The sequence below is a fragment of the Sceloporus undulatus genome, chromosome 8, assembly GCF_019175285.1.
Source record: "Sceloporus undulatus isolate JIND9_A2432 ecotype Alabama chromosome 8, SceUnd_v1.1, whole genome shotgun sequence".
NCBI classification, from domain to species: Eukaryota; Metazoa; Chordata; class Lepidosauria; order Squamata; family Phrynosomatidae; genus Sceloporus; species Sceloporus undulatus.
In genome coordinates, this window is record NC_056529.1 from 29,120,676 (window position 1) to 29,145,584 (window position 24,909).

The 24,909-nt window shown below is 43.1% G+C and overlaps 1 protein-coding gene across 1 annotated transcript in view; it reads right to left on the reverse strand.

The window, feature by feature from the left end:
* FAM20C (FAM20C golgi associated secretory pathway kinase) overlaps positions 1-24,909 on the reverse strand; it is a gene marked incomplete at its 5' end in the record, with an annotated part of 74,781 nt that overhangs the window by 14,975 nt on the left and 34,897 nt on the right. The gene's annotated exons all lie outside the window — the stretch shown is intronic.

The window sequence follows — 24,909 nt, forward strand, 5'->3', positions numbered from 1 at the left end:
CTCTACAAACATAGGTCCCTTATGGGTCCCTGCTTCTGCGCATGGCACTGTGGCTCCCTGGCAGAGGAGGCTGGGCATCTTGAAATGGAAATGTCATGACTTTGGGAGACTTTATAATTACACTTAATAAAAATTCAATAAATCATCCATCTCTTTGGCTGCTATTAATGTGGCCTGTTCACCAAGGCTGCAGGACTTACTCATTCTGGCTGTCTGGCTTATATGGTGTTTTTTGGGGACATTTGCATTTGTGGGTACCATAATCGTAACTGTGAATACAAAACAGTTACAAGTTCCTAAGTTTAGCCTATGACATGATAACTGCCTAGCAGGATGCTGCTAGCCGTTGGTTTCCATGGATGTGAGGGAAAGAGAGACAGAGAGAGAGACTCATTTTAACAAGATCTGTTCCATCCTTCTAAACACCACATTAACATCAGCCAATGGATGATTTATTGAATTTTTATTAAGTGTAATTATAAAGTCTCCCAGAGTCATCACATTTCCGTTTCAGCTTTGGCAAATGCAGGGCCTCAGCATGGAGTGCCATTTTTCTTGCCGCAACTGAGTTCCACCCACTATTTCTCCATTTCAGATGGGAAAAAAGAGCAATCACCCATCAGACTCCCCAGAGGATCACAAAGATCAAGTGCCAAAGTCACAAAAGAATCTGCCATTTTTGAATTCCACTTATGGAGGGCGAACATGTTGACAGTCAAGATTCCCTGTGAATGATGGAGATCTATCCAGCCATCTCTGCAGACACTGAGATCCCATTTTCACCTTTGCTAGAAATATAACAACGGGAGTGAAGCTAGTAGGGATGCAAATCTTTGCAATGTTTCCCCTCCTCATTGCGAGAAGGTTGTTGAAAACTGTGCAGTTTTCAAAGGCTAACACATTTTGAAACTTATCCTGAGCAAAGCAAGAACAGTTTTCTGTGCAAGAAACCTGTTTTCTGTGCAGATGTGTTTTCTGGACAGAAAACGTTCTCTGGATTGCATGCAAACGTTTTGAAAGATCTGAGTAACAACACAATAATAATAATAATAATAATAATAATAGAAATTATTTATATGCCGCCCAATCAATGCAGGCGAAATGTCAGGAATAAACTCTTCTAGAACATGGCCACAAAAAACTATGGATGCCAGCCAGAAAGCCTTCGACTTCACAATGAATGGATGACTCCAATCTGCATTGTCCTCTCATTGCCCTCTGGCACTAAACCATTGCTAAGCACACTAGAAGCACTGGCTTGTGCAAAGACATGACCAGATAAGCCATGTACATCTATGGCCAGCTACATGTTAGGACTGCAACTCCCAACAGCCCTAACCAGCACAGCCAATGTTGGGGGATACTGGAAGCTGCAATCCAACAATGTCTCCAGGGCAATGTGTCGCCCTTTCCTGACCTGAGATGACCGTAGAGCAATCCAATTCCCAGCGCTTGTGGCCTGCTGATGAGATAATACATGTCTAGACACTTTAACCAATTGCCAAAACCCTGAGCAAATGCTCATTTCAGAATGACTTCTGCAATGAAAAAAGGGAAAATAAAAGCCTGCTATTTCATGACTCTTGTTTTGCTTTGTGTTCTTTTTCTGAGTTGGTTCTTTAAAAATACATTTCTGAAAAGATTCACCCACAAAAGATCCACCCGCAGTACGCTTCAATGGGACTTAACTTGATGTTACCGATAAGCTTCAAAAAATCTGGCTAATTAGCTAATCGATAGTAATTTCCCTTTAATCTTCCCCCAAAGTGTAAACGTATCCTGGAGATTTCTCGACAAGGAAAATCTTGACCCGAAGACAAGCCTCAATCATGATTGCAATCACTGGAGCAGAGCTATCTATGGAAAACAGCCATTGTTCCTCACTGCTGCCTGCATGACACATGCGCCAGTCATTACATCATGGCAGGGACGGTATATGCTCTGAAATTTCAGATCTCTATTAACTCCCTACTGTTCCAGGACGACATTATAGAGGACTATCACGAATCTTGGCAACAACAGCATCTCCATCACGTACTGCCTGCAGCCTATAGATGTAATCTGTCTCTCTTTCTGGAGTGGGCCAGATACAATCTATGGATTGTATTTGGTCTTGGAACACATTTTGTGGCAAGAGATTGTGGAGGAAACACAAGCAAACTTTCAACTTCCCATTTTGATGTCCCATTTTTGGGCTCAGTCACCGAATGATCTCCTCCCCCAAGTCCCCCAAACCCTAAAAATGCCTTAAAAACCAGCTGCTTTCCAGCTGCATCCTGGAACCAGAAGTGACACAACATGATATCTCATCTCTGCCTGTTCCATCCATGTTTGTTCATAAACACACTTTATGTCCCTGCATTGCTGCTCTTTTCTTTTTATAGAAAAACACAGTTTGCGTTGTTTTCCATATCCACAGATTCTTTATCCACAGATTTAAGCATCAACGGCTTGAAAATATTTTTAAAAAACCAAACACATAAATTCCAAAAGAGCAATCCATTTTATAGAAGGGACGCCATTTCGCTATCCATCGTATTAAATGTGACTTGAACACCCACAGATTTTAGCATCCACAGGACAACAGTACTGTATAGAGGACTATCACGAAGCTCGGGAGTCTTGGACTGTGGCAGAAAGGGCCATGTTTTACCTTTCAAGCAAAGTGTGTAGAGAGCAAATGCCTTGTTTTCAAGCAGAAATGCATCCCCAGAAGCCTCCTGAAAGCACAATTCAGTATGAAAACAAGATGCATGCCACCCATCAGAAGAAAAATATGTTGGTTTTCTAATTTATTTTAATGTTTTGGCTACAGTGGCACTGTCAGATACCTCCATGCAGCAACAAAGTTGGCAGCAGTGAGGACAAGGTGTGGCCCTTGGGGAACTACTGCCTACCCCAGCAATTACCTACTCCAGATACACAAAATGAATGCTGGGCTCATGTTGGAGGTCCATTATCACCAGCATAATGACTGCTATCATTAAAATGAAATTTTGCCAGTGGGCATATAATCGGTGGAATAACAACAGTGTTCAGTTTTGTTTTTCAGATTGGTAAAATTCCGAACTTTCCAGAGATCTCCACTTCCAGCTTCAAGATAGTTGCCACTAAGATTTAAATACAGGACCTTTGATGTGAGGACTTCACGTAGTGAGCTGTCCTTGCAGATGCTGGATGATTTTGTATGGTCTCTATTTCAAAGAGAACAGGATTAATACACATCTCTGCTGTTTCCATAAAAACAAGGCTCTTGCTGATGGTAGGTCCATGAGAAAGGTGTGCTAGGGATCGCCACAGAGTGTACCAATGTACCTGTTTGCTCATGCCTTCCCCTGGGGCTAGGTTCACACTTCTTTCCACACTTTGATGTATTGTGGATGCTTGCACAAGTCAGGGCCTGTTATAGTAGCGGTATCCAAGGCCTGTTACAGACTGCCAAAAAAAAAAAAGCTGCTCTGGGTCTCTTTGGAGGTATGCTATTTAAATGATGCATGGGTCCTAAGCGTCCTGAGGTTGCGCCAAAGCCACTCTCCATTCCTAAGCACTGGAGTGCAGCTTTGGTGCAGCTTCCGGATTCTTAGGATGCATGCATCATTTAAACAGCATACCTCCAAAGAGACCCGAAGCAGCTTTATTATGGCAGTCTGTAACAGGCCTAAATTAGGGATACCAACTAAGATTTGCTTTAGTCACCTATTAATCCCTAGGCGAAGACAACCTGAGATGGCTGCATCAATAGATGAGATTCATTTTCTAAAAACAATGCTGCCATTTCAATGTTCTCACATCAAAGGATTCTATAGTGTTGTGTGCCTTCAGGTCTTTTCCAACTTATGGCAATCCTAAAGTGACCCTATCATGGGAGTTTCTTGGCAAGATTTATTCAGTGGGAGTTAGTCATTGCCTTCCTCTGAGGCTAACAGAGACTGAGGGCTTGTCCAAGGACCCCCAGTATGGCTCAGTGGGGATTCGAACCCAGGTCTCCTGGACTCCTAGTCCAGCACTCAAACCATGGCACCATATCAGCTCACCAGATACAACAGACCCTTGATATCTGCTGGGGTTTGGTTGCAGGACCCTCCATGGATACCAAAATTCATAGATATTCAAGTTCCATTAAATACAGTGGATAGTAAAATGGTGTCCCTTATATAAAATGGCAAAATTAACATTTGCTTTGCAGAGAGAGAGAGAATAACTTCAAGCCGTGGATACTTGAATCTGTGGATAAAGAATCCATGCATATAGAGGGTAGACTACTTGAAATAACACATATGAATAAGTTAATAATAATAATAACATATTAATATAATAATAATAAGTAGGAATAGTAATAGTAGAAGTTATTTCTACTGCTATGTTTTGATTATAGGATTTGTTTATTCTTTTTGTTTACTTGGAATGTGTCACATTATTTGGCACTGATTTTTGTATAGAATCCAAATCACTAATGCCCCAAACTCCATTCGGCAATACCGGGTAGACTGTGAAACAAACAATAATATGTCTTCAATGAAATACAATCATATTAAATCGTGAGTTGTCTTGCTGTTTAGAGAGTAAGTTCACTTGCCTTCATTATGCTCAAAATGGCATCTATGCTGAGGTTTTTCATCATAGGACAATTTATTTAAATTGCACGGATAAATGGAAAGTCGGAGGATGAATCAACTGAATCGGGGTGAGCCACATGGAGCCCTTGACCCAGATTGAGAAATCAGTTCACACCTTTGTTAGGAGCCATCTGTTCCTCTGCCAGAAGTTGGCTGGGCAGGGAGAAAGATGAGGAGAAGGAGAAAATGGTGGATGAAAGAGAGAAAGAGAAAGCCTCTGCCCACTTTGGGTTCTGTCTCCACCCAGAACTGGCTTCATTTTAAAGGGCAAACGTTAAATAGATGTCAGAATCTATCCATGTTCCAGCCCTCCAGTGCCATGTGGCCCTTGAAAGATCATCCCCATGGGAATGAATCCCATGTGAGATGGTTGACTACCCCATGAATGAAATAATCTTTAATTGGCTATGAACCTCTCTGTCCTTCCCCAGTTTGCCATTTCCACTGTACATTGTTTATTTTTCTTTCCAATATACGACAAATTCTTCTGAACCTGAATTTTGCAGAGCTGGCCTCAACATGGGAATCGCCTTGGTGGAAAATTTATGGACAGATGAGGATTTTAAAAAGAAAGGACAAGGAAACTCAGCTATTATTTCCCTTGAGATAAGTGAAGTTCAAAATGAAAAACAAGCAAGGTAGACCAAATGCCAAGGGCCATTCCCTTGCTGTCAAAGGGGGCACAATCTTCTTTTTGGACTACCTTTTAAAGACATGAGAGTGTATCCAATTATATGATGTTACAGGAAATCCAATTCTGATAATCCCAGGAACAATAAAAACAGAAGTGGCCAGAATACCTTTTTTGTTGTTGTTTTGTAAGACTTCATTTTACAAAGAAAAGCCAATGTGGTGCAGTGGTTTGAGCACTGAACTACGGCTCTGGAGACCATACTGGATGTATACTCGAATCCCCATTCAGCTACAGAAACCCATCACATGACCTTGGTCAAGTCACATTCTCTCAGCCTCAGAGGACGGCAGAGGCAAATCCAGTGTGAACAAATCTTGCCAAGAAACCCCAGTGATAGATTTGCCTGAGGGTTGCGTAAATCAGAAACTACTTGAAGACATGCAACAACAACAAAACTTCTTTGTGAAGAACAAGGCACCTGCACTTTTTAATAATACAATATTGCTGCTGCTCAGAACTTCTAGGAACAGACATATGTCATTTATTCTTTTCCCCACTAAAAAAACCCCTACTGAGTTAGGGAGTTTGGAAAAGATCCATCCTCAAGAGGATCTGGGGGATATGGGCTGTAAGATTCTCCCCATAACATATATGGATCTCCCCTGTGTTATACTTCACAACAACCCTGCAAGGCAATTTAGTCCTCACTAACAGGCACTACGGGGCTGTTAATGGGCTGCAGCATCTGAACTGGAATTTCCAGTGGAAGCCCTACTGTTTTGAAAATGCTTAAAACCTCAACAGAATCAAAACACTCCACAAACAGCATGCCCTGAATGAAGGAGAATAAAGCTTCCATTCTTTGCTGGAAGGTCTCTTTTGGCCTCTTCGCCTATCCCTGCTCTTACTCTCTCAGATGTTCCTTCTGCCCAGCTTTCCTCCAAAGTTGTATTTTTAAAGGAAAATTAAAATAAGGAGCCATGCATCTGAGATATTTTGGCCAGCCTGAAACTGTCCAGGGTAGTGTTTTAGGTAAGATACGAGGAGCAAAAACCCAATCACAGGCCTGTTCCAGACTGCCAAAATAAAACTGCTTTGGGTCTCTTTGGAGGTATGGTGTTTCAATGATGCACCTAAGAGTTCAGAAGTCGCACCAAAGCCATGCTCCAGCCCTAAGGACTGGAGCATGGCTTTGGTGAGGCTTCTGGACTGTTAGGACGCATGCATAATTGAAACACCATACCTCCACTGTGACTCGAAGCAGCTTTATTTTGGCTGTCTGTAACAGGCCACAGACTCATGAACTTCCTTCCCTCCCTCCCATGGAACATACTTCCTGGCTACCCAAACGTGTATCTTTTCTTTTCTACAGCTTCTCTTTTCTGTCTTGCTAGGGCTTCTCAGCAATGTCATCAGACATATCATCAAACAGGGTGTGGATTCTGAGGTTTGGCAGAACATATCTGGACCATAATCTGGAAACTCCCCTCCCTGCTCGATCTCGGGCATGTGGAAAAAATGCCACTGAGGCACAAGAAAGCGAGCAAACAGGAGCAGATTGGCATCTACTAAGGATTCTCTTTTTATCCTCTTCCAAGTAATATACTCAGTCTGAAAATGGGCAAACATTTCGTACCCTCCTAACTGATTAAGAACCTGTCTTAACCTTTCAGGAAGCCAGTTCGTACTTTACAGACTCACCAATATCAATACCCAGTTGCTTTCCTTAGGAAGAAAAAGAACAAGAAGTGCATGTCCCTCTTGGGCTCTTCTTCTCTGTTCAAAATCTCAAAGACGTCCAATAATTATGCCAACCATGACAGCAGCCACGTGGGCATGGCAATATAATCGCACCCTAGAGCTAAATGTGTCTGATTCCTCAGAGGTGCCATTTCCTAATAAAAGAACACACACCCTGAACTTGTTTTACTGCCGCTATTAACATTCTCCGATGCATAGCAAAAGGTTGAGGTGCCTCTTAAAGCCACGGGGAGAAAATGTTTAATTGTCCCAGCCTCTGCTTTGCGGTACAACAGAGAAAGGGAGAATAAATTGGATTGGCTTTGATACATCATGTTTTATGACACATTCCCGCCTTGCAAATTCTATTTCATGTGACTCCATATCTTTTGCTCAAATGCATGCAACGATATAGAATGGGATGAGTTGGAGAAGGACCAAGGAGAGGTAGGGAGGCGTGGGAGACTCCGTGAAGCGGGGATGAAGAACTTTCTTCTGGAGGGGCACATTTCCTTCAGGAGGTGGAGAAGTGGGAAATAAAGGTGTGGTTACTAGTTAAGCATGTTTATAGTTAAGGATATCAGAAAGCTAGTGGAGGAAGTTAGTGTGAGGTTATTATGAGTCGATTCTTTGTAGGAACGGGCACATTTGTTAATTTTGGTTTCTTTCATTTTCTCTATCTTTAAGTTGAGTTTGCACAAAACATTTTAAAAAACAAAACCTTGCACATTAACATTTATAGGCAGATCTGTGCAAATTTTTCCTACTAATACATGCATTTTTGTATGGATGTTTTACAAAATTAATGTATATATTTTTTGCAAATAGTTTTTATAATGCTCTTTGAACTTTACTTTCTCATGTGCGCGCACACATGTACACACACACGTGTGTGTGTGTGTGTGTGTGTATGAGAATGTAAAGATGATTATGTGTGTGTATGTGAGGATAATTTAAAAAGAAACAAACTACACTTCTAACAAATTTGTTCTGGATCCTAGAAGGATGCAATTAATCACTGAAATACATATTGGTGTGATTAAGAAACACAACTTAATAAATTAGCAAAATTTATTAGCTGCTGCCGTGTTCAGTTGCTGAGAACAAAGTATATATGACTTCCTTTAATATATGCATTTTCCCCTAGAAAAAAGCCCTTTTTGCAAAATTCAGCGAAGTGTGAATTTCAAACCACAACTGAGTTTGAAAAGGTGAAATTCATCAAGTTTGCATTAGCATGCAAAGCACAACTCTTGGGCAGTTGCCATGTCTTAACTTAGAAGCATAGACTATTGTATGATTTGGTTTTTTAAATGCATACAAAAACTTGGAGCCTGTGCCCAATTCGAGCAAGAGTATGAAACCAGTTTGGATTCAATTCTACTGTAGGAATAGGATTGATCCAACCTGATACCACTTTAATAACATGTTTGGACTGCTATGTGGGTTGGCAGATAGTCTGGCTAATTAAAGGAGGACACCTTCTATTAAAGCATCCAGTCAATCCTTGAACGTGAGCCTGGTCTGGCACAGTCCATTTCTACATCTCTTGGCACATTGCTGAAGGCCTGCTGGGAGATGCCCTGCTTGTGACCTTGCAGGAGCTTCCAGGCTCCAGAGACCAAGCCAGCCTTCTCAAGCATTCCTCTTTTGGTCCAGCTCTCCAAAGTCACTTGAATTGATGCCCATTTCTACCAGGGGAGAAAGCATCTGTATTGCATACCTCCAATATTTCAAAGCTGAAAACCAGGTCAAGCCATATCAGAGTGTAGTTATGATGGCAAAACTTATTCACATGGAAGGACTCACAAACTTTCAAATACGCAAATATATTGCAAATATTAATTGTACCAAGTTCTGTTTGACTCCCATACTTCAGATGGGCCATCACTATGCCAATCTCCATAGCCATGCCCAGAATGAGAATCCCAAAATGGAAATAGATGGGGGTCAATCCAGTCTACCGTCCCACCGAAGTGGCACCTATTTATCTACTTGTACTTTTACATGGTTTCGAATGGCTAGGTTGGCAAAAGCTGGGACTAACAGATGGGAGCTCGCTCCATCTCACAGCGCTTGGGCCTTAAACTATTAACCAGCCAACCTTGCCATCATCAGAGTCAACATCTTAACTGCTGCAGTACCTATATGCCAGCACTGCAGCCAAAACATAGTGAGTTTGATCCTGCAGGGCTCCAGGTTGACTCAGCCTTCCATCTTTTCGTAGGTCAGTAAAATGAATACCCAGCTTGTTGGGGGCAATTGGCCAACACCCTGTAAACCATTTAGAGAGTGCCTAGCAATATAAAGCGGCATAGAAATATAAGCGCTATTGCTGTTGCTAATGTGTGAGGTTGGAGGCTATGGATGGCTGATGTGAGGGTTCAGGGGACACAAAAGTGCAGTGGTACATATGCCCTATATGTGGCACTGTCCCCATTCCTGGGTTAAATGTTCACCTTCCAGTGCTGCAGTTCAGTTTCACAAGTAACGCCAGACATTATAAACGTACAGTGGTACCCCGGGATACGAAATGACCGCGTTACGAAATTTCCGGGATACGAAAAAATTACATAGGAAAAAACTGTTTTGGGTTACGTTTTTTTTCCGGCTTACGAAAAATTTTTTGGTGCTTTTCGGTGCTTTTTCGCACGAAATCGCGGCTTTCCAGCGCTAGCGGCTATGGCTTTTTTCGGGTTGCGAAATCTTTCGGGTTACGAATGGCGCCGCGGAACGAATTAAATTCGTAACCCGGGGTACCACTGTACTATATTGGGATTTATAGATACGAGCATCATCTGCTTCTAGAATTGCTGATCACAAAGAACAACCTCTCTTCTCATCTAGACCCCCTCCTTCTCCTGCGGTGCAGCCATCGCAAAAAGAACCATGGGATTTCTTTTAATGTATAATAGCCCTGGAAAAGCTGGGGAGGGAGAAATCCCACTGATACCATGTTTTGCATTATTTATATGTGGAATGCTACCAGGATAATAGCCAGGAAAATATTGTGAGCGTCTAGGATGATGAATACATTCATTATGCAGAAAAGATTCGCAAAATACACCATGTGTCACAGCAGGAATTTAATCACCACCTGGAAGATAGATGCATGCTATTGGATTTACAGGGGGAATAAAGGGTTATCATGAGATACTTCCTCCAATATAGGCAACTTATAGAACAATTCCGCCGCAGCTCAAAATTACAAGAATACCAAACTCTCACTGAACTGTCGGCACAGAAGGGCTTCGGATGCAGTTAATCAAACCAAAATTTGCAGCAGTAATTTTTTACAACACCCAATAAATCACAGATCTGACCAACACTGAACATAAAGAACATATAAAACATTCCCTAATAGCAAGTTCTTTAAAAAAAATTCAAATGGAGAAAGAGAAATTTATAAATCTACTGTACATCAGGCCATGGTATATCACTCACTCCACTGGAAACCATTGCACAACAGGTGCCCATACGTTATAATATGGTGGCATGAGACAATATGGATGTTACAAAACTACTTCATTTGGTTTTGCACACAGGTAAGGACATTTACAAAGACTTAAGCCCCAAGCAGAATGCCAGCCATCTTTTTTGGTTGGATAGGCTGCTTGTGCGGATGAGGCAGGAGAATCAAGGTTTATCTTTTTGGGGTCTGGATGTCCCTCCTTGAGACTAAAATACAACTGAATAAGGAGATCTCTATATCCCATGCTAAAAGGGATCATCATTCAGCCCTGGCAGAGTTCCAGCCACAGTGCATTTTCCTAATGATGCCCGCATTCAGATGACAAATCTAGCTATTTAAAAGGCTTCAGCAAGTGCATCTTTTATAAGCAGGGTACCTAGGTAACCATCTTTAATGCTGCTCTGAGATAGGAAGGAGAAAAGGATGGCTAATTTCTTCATCTAGGTGGAAAACTCATTCCACCAAGGTTTGTCAGCGTAGGTGGGACCCACTTGAAAATAAAACAACAACAAATCTGAAAGCAAATCAGTGCATCTGTATTGTTAAGAATGTATTTCTAAACAAAGTTCCTTAAGAGTTACCTGTTACAAACTTATCTGGAAATCTACATTAGAAAGGAGTTTTCAGATATGTTCAAGAGTCAGCATGGTGTAGTGGTTTGAGCATTGGACAAAGACTCTGTAGACCAGGCTTCGAATCCTTGTTTGGATATGTAGCTCCTCTGGGTGTCCTTGGGCAAGTCACACTTTCTCAGCCTCAGAGGATGGCAATGGCAAACCTCATTTGAAGACACTTGCCAAGAAAACCCCATGAGAGGTTAGGGGCGCCACAAGTCGGAAATGACTTGAAGGCACACAACAACAACAACAACAACAACAACAACAACAACAACACATGAACACAGGCAGATGAATCCCATTGGGGAAGAAAGGCGGGATATAAATCCTTAAATATAAAATTTTATATTGAATGAAACTATTTGATCACTTCTGGCCTGTTACAGACTGCCAAAATAAAGCTGCTTCGGGTCTCTTTGGAGGTATGCTATTTAAATGATGCATGGGTCCTAAGAGTCCGGAGGTCGCACCAAAGCCACACTCAATTCCTAAGCACTGGAGTGCAGCTTTGGTGCAGCTTCCAGATTCTTAGGACTCATGCATCATTTAAATAGCATACCTCCAAAGAGATCCGAAGCAGCTTTGTTTTGGCAGTCTGTAACAGGCCTCAGTATTCTCTATTCTGATTCTCTGGAGCTCTCCAGGGTCTCAGGTGGAGAAAGGTCTGTCCCCTCCTGCAACCCAATACTCTTAACCCGAGGTGTTAGAAATGGCATCTCTTGTCATTAATTTAAATGAAACCTTTATATCCCACCTTTACACCAAATAGATTGAGGCTGCGTGCATGGCTCTCCTTCTCCCAACATTACCATCACAGCAACCCTGTGAGGTAGCTCAGGCTGATACAGTGAGCGCATGACCCAAGATCACTGAGCTCCATAGTTAGGTTGCTGAGAATGAGAACCTGGATCTGCCAGGACCGAGTCCGACATCTTAACGGCACACTAGTTATTTAAAAATTATTTAGAGGTAGCGTTTCGATATGCAATGGTACATGTGTGTATGTGTGTGGAGACATGCTGTGCCTTTGCAAAATTGTAGGAGTGTGTTTTAATCACTGTGAGAGAAGCCAGCAGGAGACCGTCCTCTCTCCCGAGGAAAGAGCATTTTCTGTTTCCCCCACAGAACCTTTCAGCAGTGAACTTATTAAATTCCAGCTCCTACTGACAGTTCCATCTCCTCGCACAATGGTGTTAGTCTTTCAAAAGGATGGCCACAGCAGAAAAGTACTGTTTAGCTCCAGGAGGAAAAAAAAGAAGGAGGATAAAAAACAAAGGAAGACGACGAAACAAATTCTACTCCACACGTAAAGGCTTTGGCAGTCACAGCATCCCTTAATTGAGATTTAATGAATAATCAGCTCTCGGAAACAACCTTCAGCCTAAATGAGCCTTGCTGCATGTGAATGCATGCAAATCTAGATTTAATTCAGTCATAGGGATACACATTCTTATTGCAGCTGTATTGCCGGTGCTGCTGCTGCGGCTCCTATTACTACGGTTAATTCTATGTTAATTATTCTTAACTACAATCCCACCCTCTTCTCCAAGGAGCTCAGGTCGACATGCATGGTTTCCTCTTCTTATCCTATCCTCAAAACAAGCCAGTGAGATAGGCTTGGTGATGTAAATCTTGACTTACTGTGGGCTTTTATTCCAACTCATTCCCCTCCCAGCCCAGATCGAGAACTCTTTCGGCAGCGTTCCACAACTTTCTAGTGATGCTTAATAATAACAAAGTGATGAAAGATCACCCCGAGACAGATGGCGGGTTCAAGCAAGGGCCAGCTGAACGTGCAATAAAACCTTTTCTACAGTTGACCTTAAAAGTCTTTCCACTTCCATTCCTTGTCAATTTATAACCTCCAGGAATAAAAATATATATATTCAAGGCTGTTCTGCAGCACGGCTAGGCTTTTTTGCCCTCTGCACCCGCATGAGCGCAACAGACAGGCATACATGCTTGCCAGAAGATTGGTATCCATCTGCCTGGATGGCACTGTGCCGGCTCACAAGTTGTCAGACAGCACCCCATGTGCCAAAAGAGCATGGATCCGAGCAGGCAGCTCGGCCACATGGAAAGAGCTTTCCCTTCTGCATGGATTCCTTCTCTTCTTGGACAGCACCATTGTTATGTCCTTCCCGGCTCACTCTGGTGTGGCGGCTATCCAATCTCTGCTATCTTAATAAGAAGTCAAGGTCTCTTTTGGCTACGGATGCGTGAAGAATCTGTTTCAGTCAGAGGTTCAGCAGGTTTGCTTTGATCCACACTTCTTGGAGGGCGTTGGTCTCAGATGAAATTTTGCATCAAGTGTGGCAAACAAAGAAACATCCCCCCCCCAAGCACTGAACAGTGATTCAGTTTCATCCCAGTGCATTCTTGTGCTGAGATGGTCTGGTTATCCTAAAGCACAGCAATAGTGAGATTGTTTTCCTCCCACATCCACAAATGAGAGAATGATGCAGGTCATTATGCGCACAAACTTACATACATTGCGGGATTGAGAAAAGGAAAGACCACACTGTACAAAAAACAAGCAAATGCCAAAACCCAACCCAGACAAACCCAAAACTAGACAGACTGAACACAGAGGTGGGTAGATGCAGACTTTAGGCATACACACATCTCAGCTTTTGGTTCCCAGCCATGATGGCTAAGAGTGGGAAGACTGTGCCCCTAGAAATATTTGAGGATTTGTTTGGCCAGCGTTTTTTAAGTGAACCACTCTGACGTTGACTTCATAGCGGAACATATGGATTGGATTGCAGCTATGTTTCAATTTTCACACTTCTCTGAATTCTGAGGTAAGAGTTCTAAAAAACAAAAATCATATGTATATAAAGATATGCATTTTAGCATTAAAACTTACAAAAATGCATATCATTTGGTGAAATGTAGACATATATATATATATGGGGGGAAAGTTTATAATACAGTGTGGCATAATGATTTGAGTGTTGGACTATGACTCTAGAGATCAGGGTTTGATTCCCCGCTCAGCCACGAAATCCACAGGGTGACCCTGGGCAAGCCACATGCTCTCAGCCTCAGGGGAAGACAATGGCAAACCTCTTCTGAATAAATCTTGCCAAGAAAACCCCATTATAGGTTCACTTTAAAATTTATATTGGATGATTGAATGTGTCCTAGGTTTATATGTTTTAACTTAGGCCCGAGACACACTGGCCAAAAGCAGCATGCCGGCGCCAAAACTAGGGTTCCAGAGCGCAAGACAACCACACACTCCGGAACCCTAGTCCGTATGAGCGATGTCATCATGGCGGCATCCTGTCCACATGGGTGCCACTGTGATGATGCTGCCAATGGCGCACCTGTGATGTATGCAACGCACCACAAAAAGAACCCAAAAGAAACAGGTTCTTTTTACTGAGGAGGGATGCAGCATGGTTTGGCGGCTGCGGCGTCCTTCCGTAGTTAAAACGGGTGACTCCAGCCCCCATTTCGGGGTGGTCTGTACTGGGCCATAATGTGTTAAAATGGTTTTGTGTGTTTAAGGTGCATTACAAACGGCCATAAGGGACGTCCTCAGGATGTCCTAGGTTTAAAAAGGGGCGTCACTTTTTGACGCCCCCAAGCCTAATACGTCCTGAGGACGTACAAGATGGTGGCGCCCCATCTATATGGGGGCCGCCATGATGGCATCATGAACGCGCCGCCTCCAAATGAGGCGGCGCGGACGTGACGCCATCACGCTGCGTGAGGGCGCTTAGTGCGCCCTTTCATCCGCGCAGGAAGGAGCTCCAAAACAGAGCTCCTTCCTGGTCTTGCGTCACTGGGTGCAGCCTTTAGTGGCCCCTTTCTCCTCCTCCCTGCCGCCGTGGGGTGTCCTTGGGGCTTGAAGCTCCAAGGACACCCCTTTCCAGGCCTTGGGGAAGGGGTCTTTTGCCGCTTCCCTGCGGCCTGGAAAGCGGCGGATCGGGGCCTCAGCAGCTGCCGCCCTGGGTGCTGAGGCCCCGACCCGGCGGGGAAAGGGGCGGGTGCAGGCCGCCGCTTTTCGGTGGTCTGTAACGCGCCTTAATCTATGCTGTGCCCTATCTCCTTGGGGGGAAGTGGGTAAGTAATAATATTAACAATAATAATGATAATAAGTGTTTTTTTATCATCATCTTAATTTTGATTCATTTCAAAGAATCTATGTATAGAAAGTCTTTCACCATTTTGATGTCTTCATCACCTACTTTCAAAGAAGTTAATTCTCTTGTTCCCAGCTTTCTTGACTGTCCCTTTTTCACAACCATATAAAGAAGTCAAAAATACGAAGGGATAGATGATCCTGACTTTGGTATTCAATGATATGCCTTTGAGGATCTTATCTAGTTCTGTCATAGTTGCCCTTAATCTACTGCAGACTTTGTAGACCCAGCGCGCTGTGCAAAATTTGGAAGATATAATACATAATATATAATCTATTAGGGTCTGCCTTGCAGAGAGAGAATATCAACTGACATATCCCACTCCTCCCAGAGTGTGTTCTCCAGTGATGCTTGGTATCCCTCCCTTGCAGGGTAAGATACCGGACTATTTTCAAACCCTTTCACTGCTGGTGTTGAGGATGGCCTTTTTGTTTGCAAGATTGAATGTACCCCCTCAAATGTGACCGGGGCAGATATCTGCAGACCCCATTTTTTATTCATGTATGTCACTGTGATCAAGCTCCAGATGTTCTCCATCACATTGTATTGCTTTGTCCACTGTATATAATTCCGAGGGAAAAATTGTTAAGAAGGTTATTGGAAATGAGTATCTTTGGCCCTGAACAGATGGGCACCCAAGTATGTACTCCGTACATACTAGGGTTGCCTGGGGGCATCTCTTTTAGACGCCTACAACCCTAGTATGTATGGAGTACGTACAAAATGGCGGCGCCACCATTTTGACGTAATGGTGACGTAATCCGCACGTTGCGGTGCCCAGGTGACGTCGTGAGTGTGCCAATAGTGCACTGTGGCATCACTTGCGTGCCACAAAAAGAAGCCGCTTTTTGCGGCTTCTTTTTTTCGCCGCCAGGAAGCCTCGCCGTTTGGAGGCTGAGGCTTCCCACCGGCGGAAATGGAGGCAGCAGCAGACTGCCCTTTTTGGGCAGTCTGTATCCCACCTTTGAATGGGTTATCAGTGGAATACCTATTGGAAGATCGGAACCCACACATTACCAGGATAATGGCCAATTTTCTGGTGGAGGTAACAAGATTATGGTTTAAATTTTAATAACGATCCTGAAGTTTTATTGTAAACGTTGTAAATGCATGTTGTTTTTCTATGCCTAATAAAGGTTGACTGACTGACTGACTGACAATATATGTGCACATGGAGACATACAGAGAGAAAGATTCCAGATGCATCAATTCTATACTGGAAAGAAGAAATGGGAAGACGACTTTTGAAATCCAGGGAGACATTTGGATCAGGGAAATGTCAAAAGTGTCATTCTCTTTTCTCTGCAAATGTCATGCCCCCAGGTTTACCAAGTTTAGCTTCCTTCACACTAGGGCCAGAGTTTGGAAAGCTGCTTTTTAAAAGTAATTCATTCTTCTTATTTATTACGCCTCCCAAAAATAGTATTCTACGGTGAACTCGCCATGGGTCAAGAGCGTAAAAGGGGCACCCCAAAGAAGAGATACAAGGACTCCCTGAAACAACATCTCAGGTTTGGCCAGATAGATCACTAACAATGGTCCTCCCTGGCCTCGCATCAGGTGGCATGGAGACGCACTATCCACCATGCGGCAGCCTTTTTCGAAAGCTCACGCTGAACGAGTCTTGAAGAGAAACGACAACGCAGAAAGAACCACAACTTGGAAACATCACCCAAGGAGACCTTCCGCTGTGCTTTCTGCAACCGGACCTGTTCATCCCGAATTGGCCTTTTCAGTCACCAAAGCGCTTGCACAAAGCGCGGGATGAGTCCTTCCTGAATCTTCATTTGTGAAGCAAAGCCAGAGAGAAAGGGTAATGCATTGTCACTCCTCATCACCATGCTGGAAAAGTAACTCTTTGTGTTATTGGTTCCTTTCCGGTTCCTTTTTGTTACTTCAAAAGGACTCCTGAGTGTTGTTAAAAGAATGGCATATATTTTTTTTAAAAAAGAAGGAAAATAAAATAAAAGCCTGTAATGGTTCTTTTAAAAATAGCTTCAAAAAGCAACTAGAAGATATTACTTGTTACCAGAACAAAATAACCGAATTCTTACTTGTGACAATATTTTTGGAAGGTTCGCTCTTGCTACCAAGAAAAGTAACTTGTGACAGGAACAATGTACTGGCATAAAAGCAAACAAACAGAGTCAAGAAATCAATGAATGAATGAATGAATGTTTAAAATGCCATGGATCTAAACAAGCCTTCAAGAAAACAAGGGCCGGACACAATTCAACACTGTCACCTTCTTCAGTGGCCAAAATTAAACTTTTTACAACCTTCTACTTTTCCCTGAAGACATCCTCATAGAGTTCCTTATCTGCAAGGTAATAGTCCAACACTCAACCACCGCACACACTGGCTCTCTGATATTTGTATACGGCCCATTAATTGTTTTAACTTTTGACTTTCTGTTTGCTTCTAAGGGGTTCTGTGAGTCAGGTCCCACATCCCTTTCTGGGGCAACACTTTGACTAAGGTAACCTATCAATATGGCTTTGTTAGTCCCTGTGGGAGACGTCCTTGGCATTCCCCAAACAGCCTTTTAACCTCCATCTACAACACCCTCTAATTTCGATCCCAGCTTTTTCCTAGCAGGACTCGGCCACAATTGTAGGATGAAAGAGACACAGCAAGCGAGCTCAAATAAACAAACTGTGGCTTCCTAGTCCTCAGACTCGGTCTGCTACTTTCTCTGTCCATAACAGGGATATGCGTTTTGGTTTAGTTCATTGCATTGAAGATGGGATGAACCTCAGCCCTCAACCGTTGGCAGGTTGGACCCAGGTTTCTCTGTCCAATATTGCCATCTCCACAAGAGAGACTGCTGCTTGTATATTTACCTTTGCACTTCCTCTTGGCAGGATGCTGAGGGTTACTAAATAATTCCACGGAAACCAGGAGCCAGTGAGAGGTTTTAAAAGAGGAAATGCGGGTTGAGAGTAAATACTGGCTTGCAGAGCCAAAATGTCCGCCTCCGTAACTTTTGAGCTGGACCTTGCTTTGACCCAATGTGGGCTGGGAAAAGGATCAGATGAACAGGAGGAAAACAAACATGAAACCTTTACAAACAAAAAGAGAGGAGCGTTTCGAGGAGGAAGGATAGATTTAAAGGAAGGGGTATCACAAGGTGAGGGTACCAGCATGGCTTAATGGTCTGAGTGTTGGACTAGGACCCTAGAGATCCTAGAGACCAGGGTTTGAATCCTTGCTCAGTCATGTAAACTCTCAGCCTCAAGGGAAGCCAATGGCAAACCTTGTCTGAACGAATCTCACCAATAAACTCCTATGATAGGGATCATCCTAAGGCCCACAACTTGAAATGACTTGAAGGCACAAGGTAGGAAACAACATCTTGAGTTGGCTGGAAGATATGGATTTTGTTTTGTTTTGTTTTGATGCTAAGCATGGTGCAAATTTGGATTTCTTTCTCTAAACAAAAATACATCTCCCACTCTCACCTCCCTCCCCTTCCAAGAAAGAATTGCTCAATGCCTCTGACAAAGAAGGGAGGTACACATCATTAAAACAAGAAGACTACCAGACTAAAAGACGTATCAAGACCAACAAACACACACACACACCCCCATATGCAGAGCCAAGACTAACAATAAATTAAGCAACCAGAGACTTGAAAAGCTTTTCCAGAAATAAATATATTCAGGTCCTGGAGGAAAACATGTAGAGAGGGAAATAAGCTATTCTTTTGGGGTGAGGGAGTTTCGTGGCGTGGCTGTTGCCACAGAGGAAGAAGCCTTCGGAAGAAGTGGTGTATGCAAAAGGGATGCTACAACAGTTGGTCTTAATGATTGTGCAATGGGAATGAGAGAGAGATGGCCTCTTCATACTATACAATTGAAGCACTGTAATTTCATTTTCACTACCATGATAACATCCTCTGGAATCCTAGGATTTCTAGTCTAGGGAGATAAAGGAGCTTTATGGTTGAGAATTCTAATTCTGCTTGTTGTTAGCTACCTTTGAGTTAACCTTGACTCATAGCAACCCTGTGAATGATCGATCTCTAAGCCCTTCTGTCTTCTACCTCTCTGCTCAGGTGCTGTAGGCTCAGACCCATGGTCTCCCTGACTTAGTCTATCCATCTGGCTTGCAGTCTGGTTCTCTTTCTACTGCCCTCTACCTTCCCCAGAATCATTGTCTTTCCTAGTGAGCCATGTCTTCTCATGATGTGTCCAAAGTATGACACCCTCCGTTTGATCATCTTGAGCAACTGGAGTGTGTCCAAAGGAGGGCGACTAAAATGGTGAAGGGTCTTGGAGCTGGGGATGTTTAGCCTGGAGAAGAGAAGGTTAAGAGGTGATATGATAGCCCTGTTTAAATACTTGAAGGGATGTCATATTGAGGAGGGAGCAAGCTTGTTTTCTGCTGCTCCAGAGAACAGGACCAAAACAATGGGTGCAAGCTACAGGAAAAGAGATTCCAGCTCAACATTAGGAGGACCTTCCTGACAGTAAGAGCTGTTCAACAGTGGAACACACTCTCTCAGAGAATGGAGGAGTCTCCTTTGGTGTTTTTTAAACAGGCTGGATGGCCATCCGTCAGGAGTGCTTTGATTGTGTATTCCTGCATGGCAGGGGGGTTGGACTGGATGACCCTTGATGTCTCTTCCAACTCTATGCTTCTATGATCTTGACTTCCAGGGAGAGTACAGGCTTGATGTGTCCTAGGACCCAATTGTTTGTCTTCTGGCCACCCATGGTAACCTCAGCACTCCTCTAAATTACAAATCCTAGGATTTCATAGCATGTTGCCATGATAGTTAAAATGGAATAATAGTGCTGTAATTGTACTGTAATTGAAAGGGACACAGGCATTGCTGTGAAACACAGCAACAATACTTAATGAAGAACTTAGGTTCCTGGGTGATGGTAGGAACTATTCCAGAGCTCAAGCTGCAGTTCCATACAGCCACGAAATTTACTGGGCGTCCTCAGTGGATAGCATCCTGTTAGTGGCCACAGAGAGAGGATGGCAAAGGAAGGGAAGGAAGGAGGGCTGACAGAGAGAAAGCATTCAGAGAAGGGTGGCATGGTACAGAGAGTCATAAAGACTTTGGGTGACACAATACAAAAAAAAAGTATCAGAGGTACAAATGAGATGGACTACAGAGAGCTGGGCTGTAATAAGACAGACAGAAACAGACAGAGAAAGGCACATGTACAGAGAACACATTTGAGATTGAGACCACAGAAAGTGAAAACAACCCTGCAGTATTGCAAAACTAACCATTTTGGCTAGCCACCAATTAGTCTGGCTCCAATTCCACCCAATGCCAGCTCCGAAGCTACCCACTGCCAACAGTATGCAGCCTTCAACAGAAGAAAAAAAAAACCCTCCTTACTACCTCTGTATACAAACTGTCTCATCTCAGCCTCCCACTCCCTTTTTCATATGAAGGACAAAGTGCCAATACTTATTTTTACACACCATAGGAGATCCAGGGGTCGGACAGGGGATGGCGGTGCCCAGTTTGGTGGCTGCCCCTTTCAGATGCTGCAAAAGGTTTTGATGCCATCATTTCAAGCACAGGCAGGGCTGCCGGGTGCCCTTGGCAGCATGCTAAGCATCTCCTTGTTATGTCAACATCTGATGTTCCCAGATGTCAAAAGCTGGAGGGAGGGGGGAGGGCGAGGGAGAGATTTCCTGCTCCAATTCTTTAGAAACATGGCACTTCTCAGTTCTAAACATGCACGATGGTCTTGAAATGTTATGATTATCAGTTTCTGCCTTTCAGATCATCTTGTTGTCACACCACGAATCAGGAATAGCAGCCTTGCACATCGAGCGAGATTGTAGCAGTGAACATCCTCACCGGAAATTGCTTTAAGCCGCTTCACTGACCTGAGAGATACTGTTTGTACATCCAGCCTAGCTTTTCCTAGCAGGGCATTTTCTGCAGTGGATTTCGCCTGTCACAGAGAGATTCTGCCCAGGCCATTAGAATCATGGTTACTAAATGGACCTTGCCTTAGAAAGCTGCTGGCATGACAGTACTGAAACTTCAATGAGGTTTAATCTGCATTGCAGAAATAATGCTGTTTAACAATGCTTTATCTGCCATGGCTCAGTTCTGTGGATTTCTGGGATTTGTAGTTCGGTGAGATATTTATCCTTTCTCTGTCAGGGAGTTCTGGTGCCACAACAAACTAGAAATCCCAGGATTCCATAGCATTGCACCATGGCAGTTAAAATGGTGATAAACTGCATTATTTCTAGGGTTTCCTCATGCATACATTTCCTTGAGAACAACTAGTAGAAAAGTAATTGATAAATAACAATGTGACTTTGAAAATGACCACTCTCTCGGTACAATGAAAAGAATGCTTAAGTAAGGCCTGTAAGTAAATGAGGCCCAAATTGAAACATGCAATTTAAGAAACATTTTGTGACAATGAGATGACTTAAGTAACACCGATTGGTCACAGTTAATCATATTCAGTGCCAATGTTCTTCTAGGTATACAAGTGCCAACTGTCCTCCATCCATAAAGTTGATTGGATATGGATCTGAATCCAGATCTCTAAAATCTAATGTTCTGTTCATCAGACATCAGAATTTACTTTGGGATCAAGACAATGCAAATACTGCAAATATTATGAGTCACACAATCCAACATTTGGTTAGCCAAATTACTACTACTACTGCTACTACTACTACTACTACTTTGGGCATCTTCCTGATAAGTGTATCAAGTTGCGGCAGCTAAAAAGGCCAATGCAATTTTAGACTGCATCAGTAAGAGTATCATATCTAGATCAAGGGAAGTAATAGTGCCACTCTATTCTGCTTTGGTCAGGCCTCACCTGGAATAATATTGTGTCCAGTTCTGGGTGCCACAATTCAAAAAGGATGTTGAAAAACTGGAACATGTCCAAAGGAGGGCAAGTAAAATGGTGAAAGGTCTAGAAACCATGTCCTATGAGGAACGACTTAAGGAGCTGGGGATGTTTAGCCTGGAGAAGAGAAGGTTAAGAGGTGATATGATAGCCCTGTTTAAATACTTGAAGGGATGCCATACTGAGGAGGGAGCTGACTTGTTTTCACTTGCTTCAGAGACTAGGACCCGGAGCAATGGATGCAAGCTACAAGAAAAGCGATTTCACCTCAACATTAGGAAGAACTTCCTGACAGTAAGGGCTGTTCGACAGTGGAACAAACTCCCTCAGAGTGTAGTGGAGTCTCCTTCCTTGGAGGTCTTTAAACAGAGGCTAGATGGCCATCTCTCGGAGATGATTTGATTTGGATTCCTGCATGGCAGAATGGGGTTGGACTGGATGGCCCTTGCGGTCTCTTCCAACTCTATTATTCTATGATTCTATGAAATCTTGGCACAAGAAATCGCAAACGAGTGGAGAATATTGCAATATATTAAACAAAGCTCTACACAATGTATTTGATAGATGTGTTTTCAGTAATGGTAATAACTCCCTCGGAGTTTCCTGGAAGCTGTCTCATTTGGGGGTGATTCATGCAGAATTAGCAATGGAATTCGCATTGGGCAATGGGATTTGTAAACAGAGGTGGCTGTTGGGCAATTTTTTCAGGCAGGAAGAAGTAGATCCTCAAATAAATGAAAGGTTTGTGGTGAACTGGGCTTTGCTCATCGCAAGGGCACTCTTCTGCCTTCAGTTTGATTTCAGATTTTAGTGCACAGAACCATTAGAAGCCTACAGACTAAATAATTGGTGGGTTGCTTCAAATCAACAAGGGAAATCTGTTCTATGCATCTTCTCCTTTCTTGACAGCCATGTCCTGTTTCCTCTAGCCTCCTTTCTTTTCATTTATCCTTATTCTTTCTTGTTCATTATCGACTGTATTCCAAGGGCCTAAATACCCTAAAGTGACCAGACCTTCCCTGATCTTGGAAGCTAAACAGGGTCAGCCCTAGTTTGTACTTTGATGGGAGCCTGCCAAAGAACATTAGGTGCAATTTTACAGGAAGGAACTGGCAAAACCACCTCTGAACATTCCTTGACTAAGAAAACCCTGTGAAATTCATTATCCCCATGCATTGACAGGTGTCTTGAAGGCACACAGACACACAGAATTAGTGAGAGTAAGAGTTGAGTCTCCTAATGTTAGGAATTAGTGAGGAATATGTATTAGAGACTGGCCTAAATATCTATGGGGTCACCATACGTCAACAGGCAACTTGAAGACAAATACACACAGAGACGGAGGAAAACCAAGAAAGGAAGTACAAAAGCAGAGTTACTTTCAGAATCCTGGTTCCTGTCAGCCTGGCATGGTAGCCTCTTGTTGACTGGATGAGCATGTAGCCCCTTACAAAAACAAAGCCCTAGTACGCAGTGGCAGCGCCATCATTGCGTGGCCCCATCCACATGGGGGCTGCCATGATGATGCAAGAGTAGCACACCATTTGTACGTTGTGGTGCTGCACTTGCACCAATGGCACAAACATGGCGTCTGCCGCATGCACCAAAAAGAACCCGCGTTTATCAGGTTGGTTGGTGCAGAGGAAGGCTGCACAGTTTGGCCCTCAGCAGCAAAAATGGGCGCCTCCAACCAGCCCTTTTGGGGTGGTCTGTCGAGATCCTATATCTAGCTATGGACAGTTGAATCCATGGATGAAGAATCCATGGATAAAGAGAACCAACTGTACTACTTTTTTAATACTATGACTATCAGTACTATATTAGTAGTAGCAGCAGCTGCAGCCACAGCCGCAGCCACAGCCGCAGCTACAGCAGCAATACACTTTCAAGACAAGTTAGTACTGTTATCCACAGACTGATGATGGTGGTAGGGTGCAGAGGCTGAAGAATTATTCCCCCAGCCAAAGGCTACCATGTAACTAATAGATTGGGGAAATTTGAACTAAGGTCTTCTTAACCTGCAGCCATTTCTCCTGGCCTTTGTGTACTTTCTTCCTTAATTTTCCTCTGTGTGTGTGATATGTGTGCCTTCAAGTTCCTCACCCTGACCAACTCTTGTTTTAGCCTGTAAGCATCCCAGCCTCCATCAGCCTTCATTTATGGAGCCTATGATTTAGCAGAGATGTGAAGAATGCTACATAGACACTTGAAACCATTTATCATTTTCCACTCTTTTACTTTATGTACCCTCTGAAAGAGAACTAATAATTGAACTCCCATACAGCCGAAACAGTGCAGAAATGAGTTTATTTTTCAGGCGCTGCCTGCACACCGATGCTGAATGGGGTTTGTTAAACCTTCTGCAGCCTCAAGTGACTTGGCTAAACCCAGTGCAATAAACATATAATGTCTTTCCTTTGCTGTTGGCCTGGCTTAAAAGGTCCATTTTTTCCATTCAGCTTTCTCTCATACCCTTTTACGTCTATTTTATTCTGCTAATTTTGAAGGCCAATCCCTCCTGGGCAGCAATCAGGAGAAAATCAAGCCCACAGCCTTCATCATCCCACATGCTTTTCTGCTTCTCCTGCTGGCTTCAGTTCCTAGGAATTGCCTTTTCATTTTTTAGAAAAATAATAATTGAAGAACACATTACAAGCTAAAATAATATAAAACCGCCACTAAGGGCATACCCAGGCTTTTTAAATAAAGACCAGATTTTGTTCTTCTTTCTGATTTTATTTTGGATAGCCATACCTGTTTTGTTTATCCCAGAATATTTTCTATCAGCTCTTGGTATGATGAGAAACTTTTAAAAACAG